At 43.5% G+C, this 9,159-nt stretch overlaps 1 long non-coding RNA gene across 1 annotated transcript; it reads right to left on the bottom strand.

Annotated features, from left to right (window-relative positions):
- Positions 1-3,784: 3,784 nt before the first annotated feature.
- Positions 3,785-4,727, bottom strand: LOC113069527 (uncharacterized). The gene is made up of 3 exons (XR_003279746.1): positions 4,357-4,727; positions 4,095-4,205; positions 3,785-3,986 (listed from the first exon to the last, which is right to left on the bottom strand). It is a non-coding gene; the product is annotated as an uncharacterized LOC113069527 (long non-coding RNA).
- Between the last annotated feature and the right edge of the window lie 4,432 nt (positions 4,728-9,159).

Genomic DNA, 9,159 nt, shown 5'->3' with positions numbered 1-9,159 from the left:
TGAAAAAGATGCATTGGGATCAGCATTTATAGACATTCTGAACTCTATTGGGGTTAGACAACACGTTTCAGGACCTACTCATTGTTGAAATCATACTTTAGATTGAATACTGTCACATGGAATTAATAATAATAATAATAATTCCTTACATTTTATATAGCGCTTTTCTAGCACTCAAAGCGCTTTTACATAGACAGGGGGTATCTCCTCATCCACCACCAGTGTGCAGCATCCACCTGGATGATGCGATGGCAGCCATAGTGCGCCAGAACGCCCACCACACACCAGCTTACTGGTGGAGAGGAGACGGAGTGATGAAGCCAATCAGTAGATATGGAGACTGTTAGGAGGCCATGATGGTCCGAGGCCAATGGGCGAATTTAGCCAGGATGCCGAGGTCACACCTCTACTCTTTTCGAAAGACATCCTGGGATTTTTAATGACCACAGAGAGTCAGGACATCGGTTTAACGTCTCATCCGAAGGACGGAATTGATGTTGATAGTGTTTAAATTATGCAGCCAAGTGATGATATCTCAGATCATTATATAGTTTTGTGCAAACTTCATATAGCCAAAATTGTAAATTCTACTTCTTGTTACAATTATGGAAAAACCATCACTTCTACCACAAAAGACTGCTTTTTAAGTTATCTTCCTGATGTATCCAAATTCCTTAGCATATACATAACCTCAGAACAACTTGATGATGTAACAGAAACTATGGACTCTCTCTTTTCTAGCACTTTAACGATTCTACGATTAAGGAAGGTTAAGGAAAACAGTTTGACACCATGGTATAATGAGCATACTCGCACCCTAAAGAGAGCAGCCCGAAAAATGGAGCGCAGCTGGAGGAAAACAAAACTGGAGGTATTTTGTATTGCTTGGCGGAAAAGTAACCTATCCTACAGAAAAGCATTAAAAACTGCTAGATCCGATTACTTTTCTTCTCTTTTAGAGGAAAACAAACATAACCCCAGGTATTTATTCAATACAGTGGCTAAATTAACGAAAAATAAAGCCTCAACAAGTGTTGACATTTCCCAACACCACAGCGGTAATGACTTTATGAACTACTTTACCTCTAAAATCGATACTATTAGAGATAAAATTGCAACCATTCAGCCGCCAGCTACAGTATCGCATCAGACAGTGCACTACAGACCCCCTGAGGAACAGTTCCACTCATTTTTTACTATAGGAGAGGAAGAATTGTATAAACTTGCTAAATCATCTAAACCAACAACATGTATGTTAGACCCTATACCATCTAAGCTCCTAAAAGAGGTGCTTCCAGAATTCATAGATCCTCTTCTGACTATTATTAATTCCTCATTGTCATTAGGATATGTCCCCAAAACCTTCAAACTGGCTGTTATTAAGCCTTTCATCAAAAAAACACAACTTGACCCCAAAGAACTAGTTAATTATAGACCAATCTCGAATCTCCCTTTTCTGTCCAAGATACTAGAAAAGGTGGTATCCTCACAGTTATATTCCTTCTTAGAGAAAAATGGTATATGTGAGGATTTCCATTCAGGATTTAGACGGTATCATAGTACTGAGACTGCTCTCCTTAGAGTTACAAATGATCTGCTCTTATCATCTGATCGTGGGTGTATCTCTCTGTTAGTTTTATTGGATCTTAGTGCTGTGTTTGACACAATTGACCACAACATTCTTTTGCGAAGACTTGAACACTTAGTTGGCATCAATGGAAGTGCATTAGAATGGTTTAAATCTTACTTATATGACCGCCATCAGTTCGTAGCAGTGAATAAAGATGTATCATATCGATCACAAGTGCAGTATGGAGTACCTCAAGGCTCAGTACCAGGGCCGCTACTCTTCACGATTTATATGTTACCCTTGGGAGATATAATCAGGAAACATGGTGTTAGCTTTCACTGTTATGCTGATGATACTCAGCTCTATATTTCTTCGCGGCCCAGTAAAACACACCAATTTGAAAAACTAATGGAATGCATAGTAGATATAAGAAAATGGATGATGAGTAATTTCTTATTGCTAAATTCTGAAAAAACAAAGGTGTTAATTATAGGACCTAAAAACTCTGCTTGTAATAACTTAGAAACACTGTCTAAGACTTGATGGCTACTCTGTCAATTCTTCGTCATCAGTTAGAAACCTAGGTGTGCTATTTGATCGCAATCTTTCCTTACAATTCCACGTTTCTAGCATTTGTAAAACTGCATTTTTCCAAAATCTCAAAAATATATCTAAATTATGGCCTATGCTCTCAATGTCAATTGCAGAAATGTTAATCCATGCATTTATGACCTCAAGGTTAGATTATTGTAATGCTTTATTGGGTGGTGGTTCTGCACGCTTAGTAAAAAAAACTACAGCTAGTCCAAAATGCATCAGCAAGAGTTCTTACTAGAACCAGGAAGTATGACCATATTAGCCGGTGCTGTCAACACTGCACTGGCTCCCTATCAAACATCGTATAGATTTTAAAATATTGCTTATTACTTATAAAGCCCTGAATGGTTTTGCACCTCAGAATTTGAATGAGCTCTTTTTACATTATAATCCTCTATGTCCGCTACATTCTCAAAACTCAGGCAATTTGATAATACCTAGAATATCAAAATCAACTGCGGGCGGCAGATCCTTTTCCTATTTGGCGCCTAAACTCTGGAATAACCTACCTAACATTGTTCGGGAGGCAGACACACTCTTGCAGTTTAAATCTAGATTAAAGACCCATCTCTTTAACCTAGCTTTCACATAACATACTAATATGCTTTTAATATCCAAATCCGTTAAAGGATTTTTAGGCTGCATTAATTAGGTAAACCGGAACTGGAAACCCTTTCCATAACACTCTATGTACTTGCTACATCATTAGAAGAGTGGCATCTACGCTAATATTTGTCTGTTTCTCTCTTATTCCGAGGTCACCGTAGCCACCAAATCCAGTCGGTATCAAGATCAGAGTGTCACTGCAGTCGCCCGGATCCAGTACGTATCCAGACCAGATTGTGGATCAGCACCTAGAAAGGACCTCTACTGCCCTGAAAGACAGCGGAGACCAGGACAACTAGAGCCCAAGTAAAATCTGTACCAGGACCACCAGGACAAGACCACAGGAAACAGATGATTCTTCTGCACAATCTGACTTAGCTGCAGCCTGGAATTGAACTACTAGTCTCATCTGGTCAGAGGAGAACTGGCCGCCCAACTGAGCCTGGTTTCTCCCAAGGTTTTTTTCTCCATTCTGTCACCGATGGAGTTTTGGTTCCTTGCCGCTGTCGCCTCTGGCTTGCTTAGTTGGGGTCACTTCATCTACAGCGATATCGTTGACTTGATTGCAAATAAATGCACAGACACTATTTAACTGAACAGAGATGACATCACTGAATTCAATGATGAACTGCCTTTAACTATCATTTTGCATTATTGACACACTGTTTTCCTAATGAATGTTGTTTAGTTGCTTTGACGCAATGTATTTTGTTTAAAGCGCTATATAAATAAAGGTGACTTGACTTGACTTGACTGGTGGAATCATTTTTGGATCAGTGCTGACACGAGATGCAAACAGTTTCAGGTGATACAGTTGATGATACGGGTTCATCTGGTTCAATAAAAATACCAAATTTAAAGGAATGATTCTCCGTCTCTGTCTGATTCAGTGATGCATCAAATATCACTATTGAAATTTGATATAGATATTGTATTTCAGCTGTTCCACCTTACATGTTTTACAAATGTAATGTCTTACAAAAATAGTTAAAAAAGGATATCCCACCTTCCTTTTGTGGCGGATGTTGCTTTCATCTATCACAGTAAATTCCCTTCTTCCACCCATGCCTTTCCTGTCTTCCTTTTGAACATCTCCAAGGCTTTCCTGCAGACTAATCTCATTTTCCGGGTCATTTTAGTAATGGTGGCAGAGCTTCCAGCAAGGCCATCCTGGACCATGTCGACTTGGCGTAAACGTAAACCTTGACTGAATCTCCAATATTGAAATATTTATGTGAAAAAAAATGTTGTAAAAAGAAAAAGTAATGTTTCTTAAAGTTAAAAGACAAAAACAGGTTATTTAATATGTTATTACACCTACCTGTATATAAAAGTCATCCAATTTTGTAAACTTGTCTTGGTCTCGTCGAATATTGATCCTGACCTGCATGATTTTGTCACTTTTTCATTGTGTGCTCTTTGTTGACATATCCTGATACCACAGTAACAAAAAATACAATTAAATAAATAAAAAAATAAATAAAAGTAACAGATAGAATAAGTACAGTAACACAATATAATTTTGATTTGAATCAGGCTTCCAATCTGACAAAAAAAAGTGTCTTAAGGGTGTGTATATTTACCATTGGTATCCATCTTTGTTTTGCGTCTTCCTTAATTTCATTTTTTTTACATATTCTGCATTTCTTCTTGAAGCCATTAGACTGTTTTTTTGAAGCCATTTAGTTATTTTCGGTTTCCTTTTACGCCCTTATTCTCACAGAGCGTTAAAATCTTTCTTGCAAGTCCCATTGTTGGACTGTAGATTCTCCTAACGACATACGAACTGGAAGAGAGGCTGAATCTCTAAGAAGGCGCCTTTTCCCCCACATGATTTAGAACTGGTTGTAGGACATTTGTTATAAAATGTACAAACTTTTTTTAGCCAAAAATAAATATATAAAAGGCAAGTTCAGGAAGCATATAAAAGTAAAGAATAGAAAAAATAATTAATTCCAACCATCCACCCATCCATCATCTTCCGCTTATCCCGGGCTGGGTCGCGGGGGCAACAGTCTAAGCAGAGATGCCCAGACTTCCCTCTCCCTAGCCAATTCCTCCAGCTCTTCCAGGGGGACCCCGAGGCGTTCCCAGGCCAGCCGGGAGACATAGTCCCTCCAGCGTGTCCTAGGTCTTCCCAAGGGCCTCCTCCCGGTAGGACGTGCCTGTATCCGGGATCTTGTCCTTTCGGTCATGACCCACAGCTCATGACTATAGGTGAGAGTAGGAACGTAGATTGACCGGTAAATCGAGAGCTTTGCCTTACAGCTCAGCTCCTTCTTCACCATGATAGACTGGTACAGCGACCACATTACTGCAGAAGGTGCACTGATCCGTCTGTCAATCTCCCGTTCCATCCTTCCCTCACTCGTGAACAAGACCCCAAGATACCTGAACCCCTCCACTTGAGGCAGGAACTCTCCACCAACCTGAAGTGGGCAATCTACCCTTTTCCGACTTAGAACCATGGCCTCGGACTTGGATGTGCTGATTCTCGTCCCAGCCGCTTCACACTTGGCTGCAAACCGTCCCAGTGCACGCTGAAGGTCCTGGGTTGAGGAGGCCAAAACGACAACATCATCCGCAAAAAGCAACGAAATCGTATGGTCCCCAAACCAGACACTCTCCAGCCCTTGGCTTCACCTAGAAATGCTGTTCATAAAAATTATGAACAGAACTGGTGACAAAGGGCAGCCCTGCCGGAGTCCAACATGCACCGGGAACAGGTCTGACTTACTGCCGGCAATGCGAACCAAGCTCTTGTTCCGGTCGTACAGGGACCGAACAGCCCTAAGCAGGGGGCCGCCGACCCCATACTCCCAGGGCACCCTCCACAGAATGCCGCGAGGAACATGGTCGAATGCCTTCTCCAAATCCACAAAACACATGTCGACTGGTTGGGCAAACTCCAATGAACCGTCCAGCACCCTGGAAAGGGTATAGAGCTGGTCCAGTGTTCCACGAGTGGGACGAAAACCACACTGTTCCTCCTGAATCCGAGGTTCCACTATCGGCCAAATTCTCCTCTCCAGTACCCTGGCATAGACTTTCCAGGAAAGTTGGAACACACTCTCTGGTTCCTCTTCTTGAAAAGAGGGACCACCACCCCGGTCTGCCAGTCCAGAGGTACTGTCCCCAACCGCCATGCGATGTTGCAGATGCCTGTCAGCCAAAACAGCCCCATAACATCCAGAGACTTGAGGTACTCAGGGCGGATCTCATCCACCCCTGGTGCCTTGCCACCGAGGAGCTTTTTAACTACCTCGATGACTTCAGCCAGGGTGATGGATGAGTCCTCCTCCGACTCCCCAGCCACTGCTTCCTCAACGAAAGACAAGTCAGTGGGATTGAGGAGATCCTCAAAGTATTCCTTCCACCACCCGACGATATCCCCAGTTGAGGTCAACAGGTGCCCATCTCCACTGTAAACAGTGTTGGTAGGGCACTGCTTCCCCCTCCTGAGGCGTCGAACGGTTTGCCAGAATCTCTTCGAGTCTTTCTCCATGTCCTCACCGAACTCTGCCCAGGCCCCATTTTTGCATCCACGACTACCCGGGCTGCAGTCCGCTTGGCCTGCCGGTACCTGTCAGCTGTCTCCGGAGTCCCACAAGCCATCCAGACCCAATAGGACTCCTTCTTCAGCTTGACGGCATCCCTTACTTCCAGTGTCCACCACCGGGTTTGGGGATTGCCGCCTCGACAGGCACCGGAGACCTTACGGCCACAGCTCCGAGCAGCCACAGCGACAATGGAGGTGGAGAACATGGTCCACTCGGACTCAATATCTCCAGACTTCCTCAGGATCCAGTTGAAGCTCTGCAGGAGGTGGGAGTTGAAGATCTCTCTGACAGGGGGCTCGCCCAAACGTTCCCAACAGACCCTCACAGTACGTTTGGGTCTGCCAAGTCTGTCCAGCTTCCTTCCCCGCCATCGGATCCAACTCAACACCAGGTCGTGATCAGTTGACAGCTCCGCCCCTCTCTTCACCCGAGTGTCCAAGACATATGGCTGAAGGTCTGATGACACGACCACAAAGTCAATCATCGACCTCCGGCCTAGGGTTTCCTGGTGCCACGTGCACTGATGGACACCCTTATGCTTGAACATGGTGTTCGTTATGGACAAACCGTGGTTAGCACAGAAATCCAATAACACAACACCGCTCAGGTTCCTCCCAATCACGCCCCTCCAGGTGTCACTGTCACTGGCCACGTGGGTGTTGAAGTCCCCCAGTAGAACGATGGAGTCTCCAGTCGGAGCACTATTCAGCACCCCTCCCGGAGACTCCAAGAGGGCCGGGTAGTCCGCACTGCCTTTCGGCCCGTAGGCACAAACTACAGTGAGAGACCTATCCCCGACTCGAAGGCACAGGGAAGCGACCCTCTCGTTCACCGGGATGAACTCCAGCACATGGCTGCTGAGCTGGGGGGCTATAAGCAAACCCACTCCAGCCCTCCGCATCTCACCATGGGCAACTCCAGAGTGGTAGAGAGTCCAGCCTCTCTCAAGAAGTGTGGTTCCAGAGCCCAAGCTGTGCGTGGAGGTGAGCCCGACTATCTCTAGTCGGTACCTCTCGACCTTCCACACAAGCTCAGGCTCCTTCCCTGCCAACGAGGTAACATTCCACGTCCCTAAAGCCAGATTCCGTGTCCAGAGATCGGGACGTCGGGGGTCTCGCCTTCGACTGTCGCCCGATCCACTATGCACCGGCCCCTTATGATCCCTCCTGCAGGTGGTGAAAATAATTATTAATTCAGTAGTCATTAATATGTAATTAAAAACTGACCGGACATGCCTAGCCTACTAAGCAACCACAAACAAGTGTTCTCTCAAAAAAATGGATTTCATAACTGGTAATAAAAAGAAAGGCAAATCTAAAATCATAATTAAAATGTTAAATGATTTGAGAATGACTGGTGTAAGGCCAGTGATTAATTTTATAACATATTGGGACAACGTAAATGAAGGGGAGGAATCATTCACGGCAGTAGAATTCATCTGTGTGGACGGAAGTTGCTTTTACAAGACGTTGGAATAGTTCGGGAGAAAGCATGGCTGATCGAAGGATTCCACGTAAAAGAGTACCACCTAATCGCCTTGAGAGGAAAATGATGGTAATGATGCTGTTAAATTTTCTATTTTAAGTTCTAGACAGGCATGTTATAATGCGATTAGCAGCATATGTGTATACGTTAGTAAGTTAGGCCTAGCACCACTTAAAAGCTGTATCGGTCAATTAGTGATTTGCGAGGCAATAATGTTCATTAACAAAACTGGTTAAATATTTTAATTACAAATTCATAATTTCAGCAATGAAGGTAATTTATTGTCCAGGCTGAATTGACGGGGGATGCGGGTAAGTTATCCTCCTTGTTGAGAAAAAAAAAACACCTCTGTAAAACCACCATTCCTCTTACCACCCCCCTTTACATTAATAATGTTGTTTATCGCGTAAAATCTATCGTGCAAATTAAATATGAATATTCTCTACATATAATAATTTTAAAATGAAATAACGACGATTGGCCAATCAGAGCTCAGTATAAACAAGCTGCGCATGAGCTCATTTATGTGTTTGTTCTTTTTCGCGCAAAATATTTTAAGTGCAACTTCTGACGTTCTTTAAAAAGAAGAAAGAGTAACTAAACCCTAAAACAACTTTTTTTAGTTAATGATCTGTAAGAATGGGGCTGAATGCTGCCCTCTTCAGGTTGAACGGTGGCTACTGCAGTTGATTTTTCCTATTGTATGTTATGGTGGCAAGTGATGTAAGCGGTGGCAGGTAACGTAAGCAGTTTCCAGCTCACCACGCCCCTTGGTATGAGCTACCACGCCCTTGGCAGTATAAACCCATCTTGTTCCGTCAAAATTACTGTAGTGAGTCAGGAGTTGGAATTGCGAATATTGAAAACTACCAGGATAGACTATTATAGCATCTATTTAGCATAGCATTTATATAGTTATTTAGATTATTTTGTGTAGAATATGTAGTTAATTAGCATAGCTATTAATGCAACGTTACTATTGTTAGAAGCATAGTTAGTAGCATAGTATTGCATCAGTTAGGATAGCTTCAAGTTGGTGTAGATTTATCTGTATTTAGTACAGTGGTCAGGATGGTACGTATGTGTAGTGTTGCTGTTTGCGACAGCACTGCTGAACTGCATAGTTTTCCAGCAGACTTTAAAATTAGGCACAATTGGTTGCATGTACTCGGCCTGGAAGATCGCGACTTCCCTTCTAGAGCTGGAGTGTGCGAACTGCATTTTACACGGGATTGCTTCTCCAACGCAATGGAGGTGGAAATGGGCTTCTCCACACAGCTCGCGCTGAAAAGCGACGCGGTGTGGGAGTTAAGACCGCAGTTTGAGCCAGCGGCTCGAATT

Source organism: Carassius auratus, chromosome 5 (genome assembly GCF_003368295.1).
Source record: "Carassius auratus strain Wakin chromosome 5, ASM336829v1, whole genome shotgun sequence".
In the NCBI taxonomy this organism is placed as follows: Eukaryota; Metazoa; Chordata; class Actinopteri; order Cypriniformes; family Cyprinidae; genus Carassius; species Carassius auratus.
This window is presented reverse-complemented; position numbering and strand designations above follow the sequence as displayed.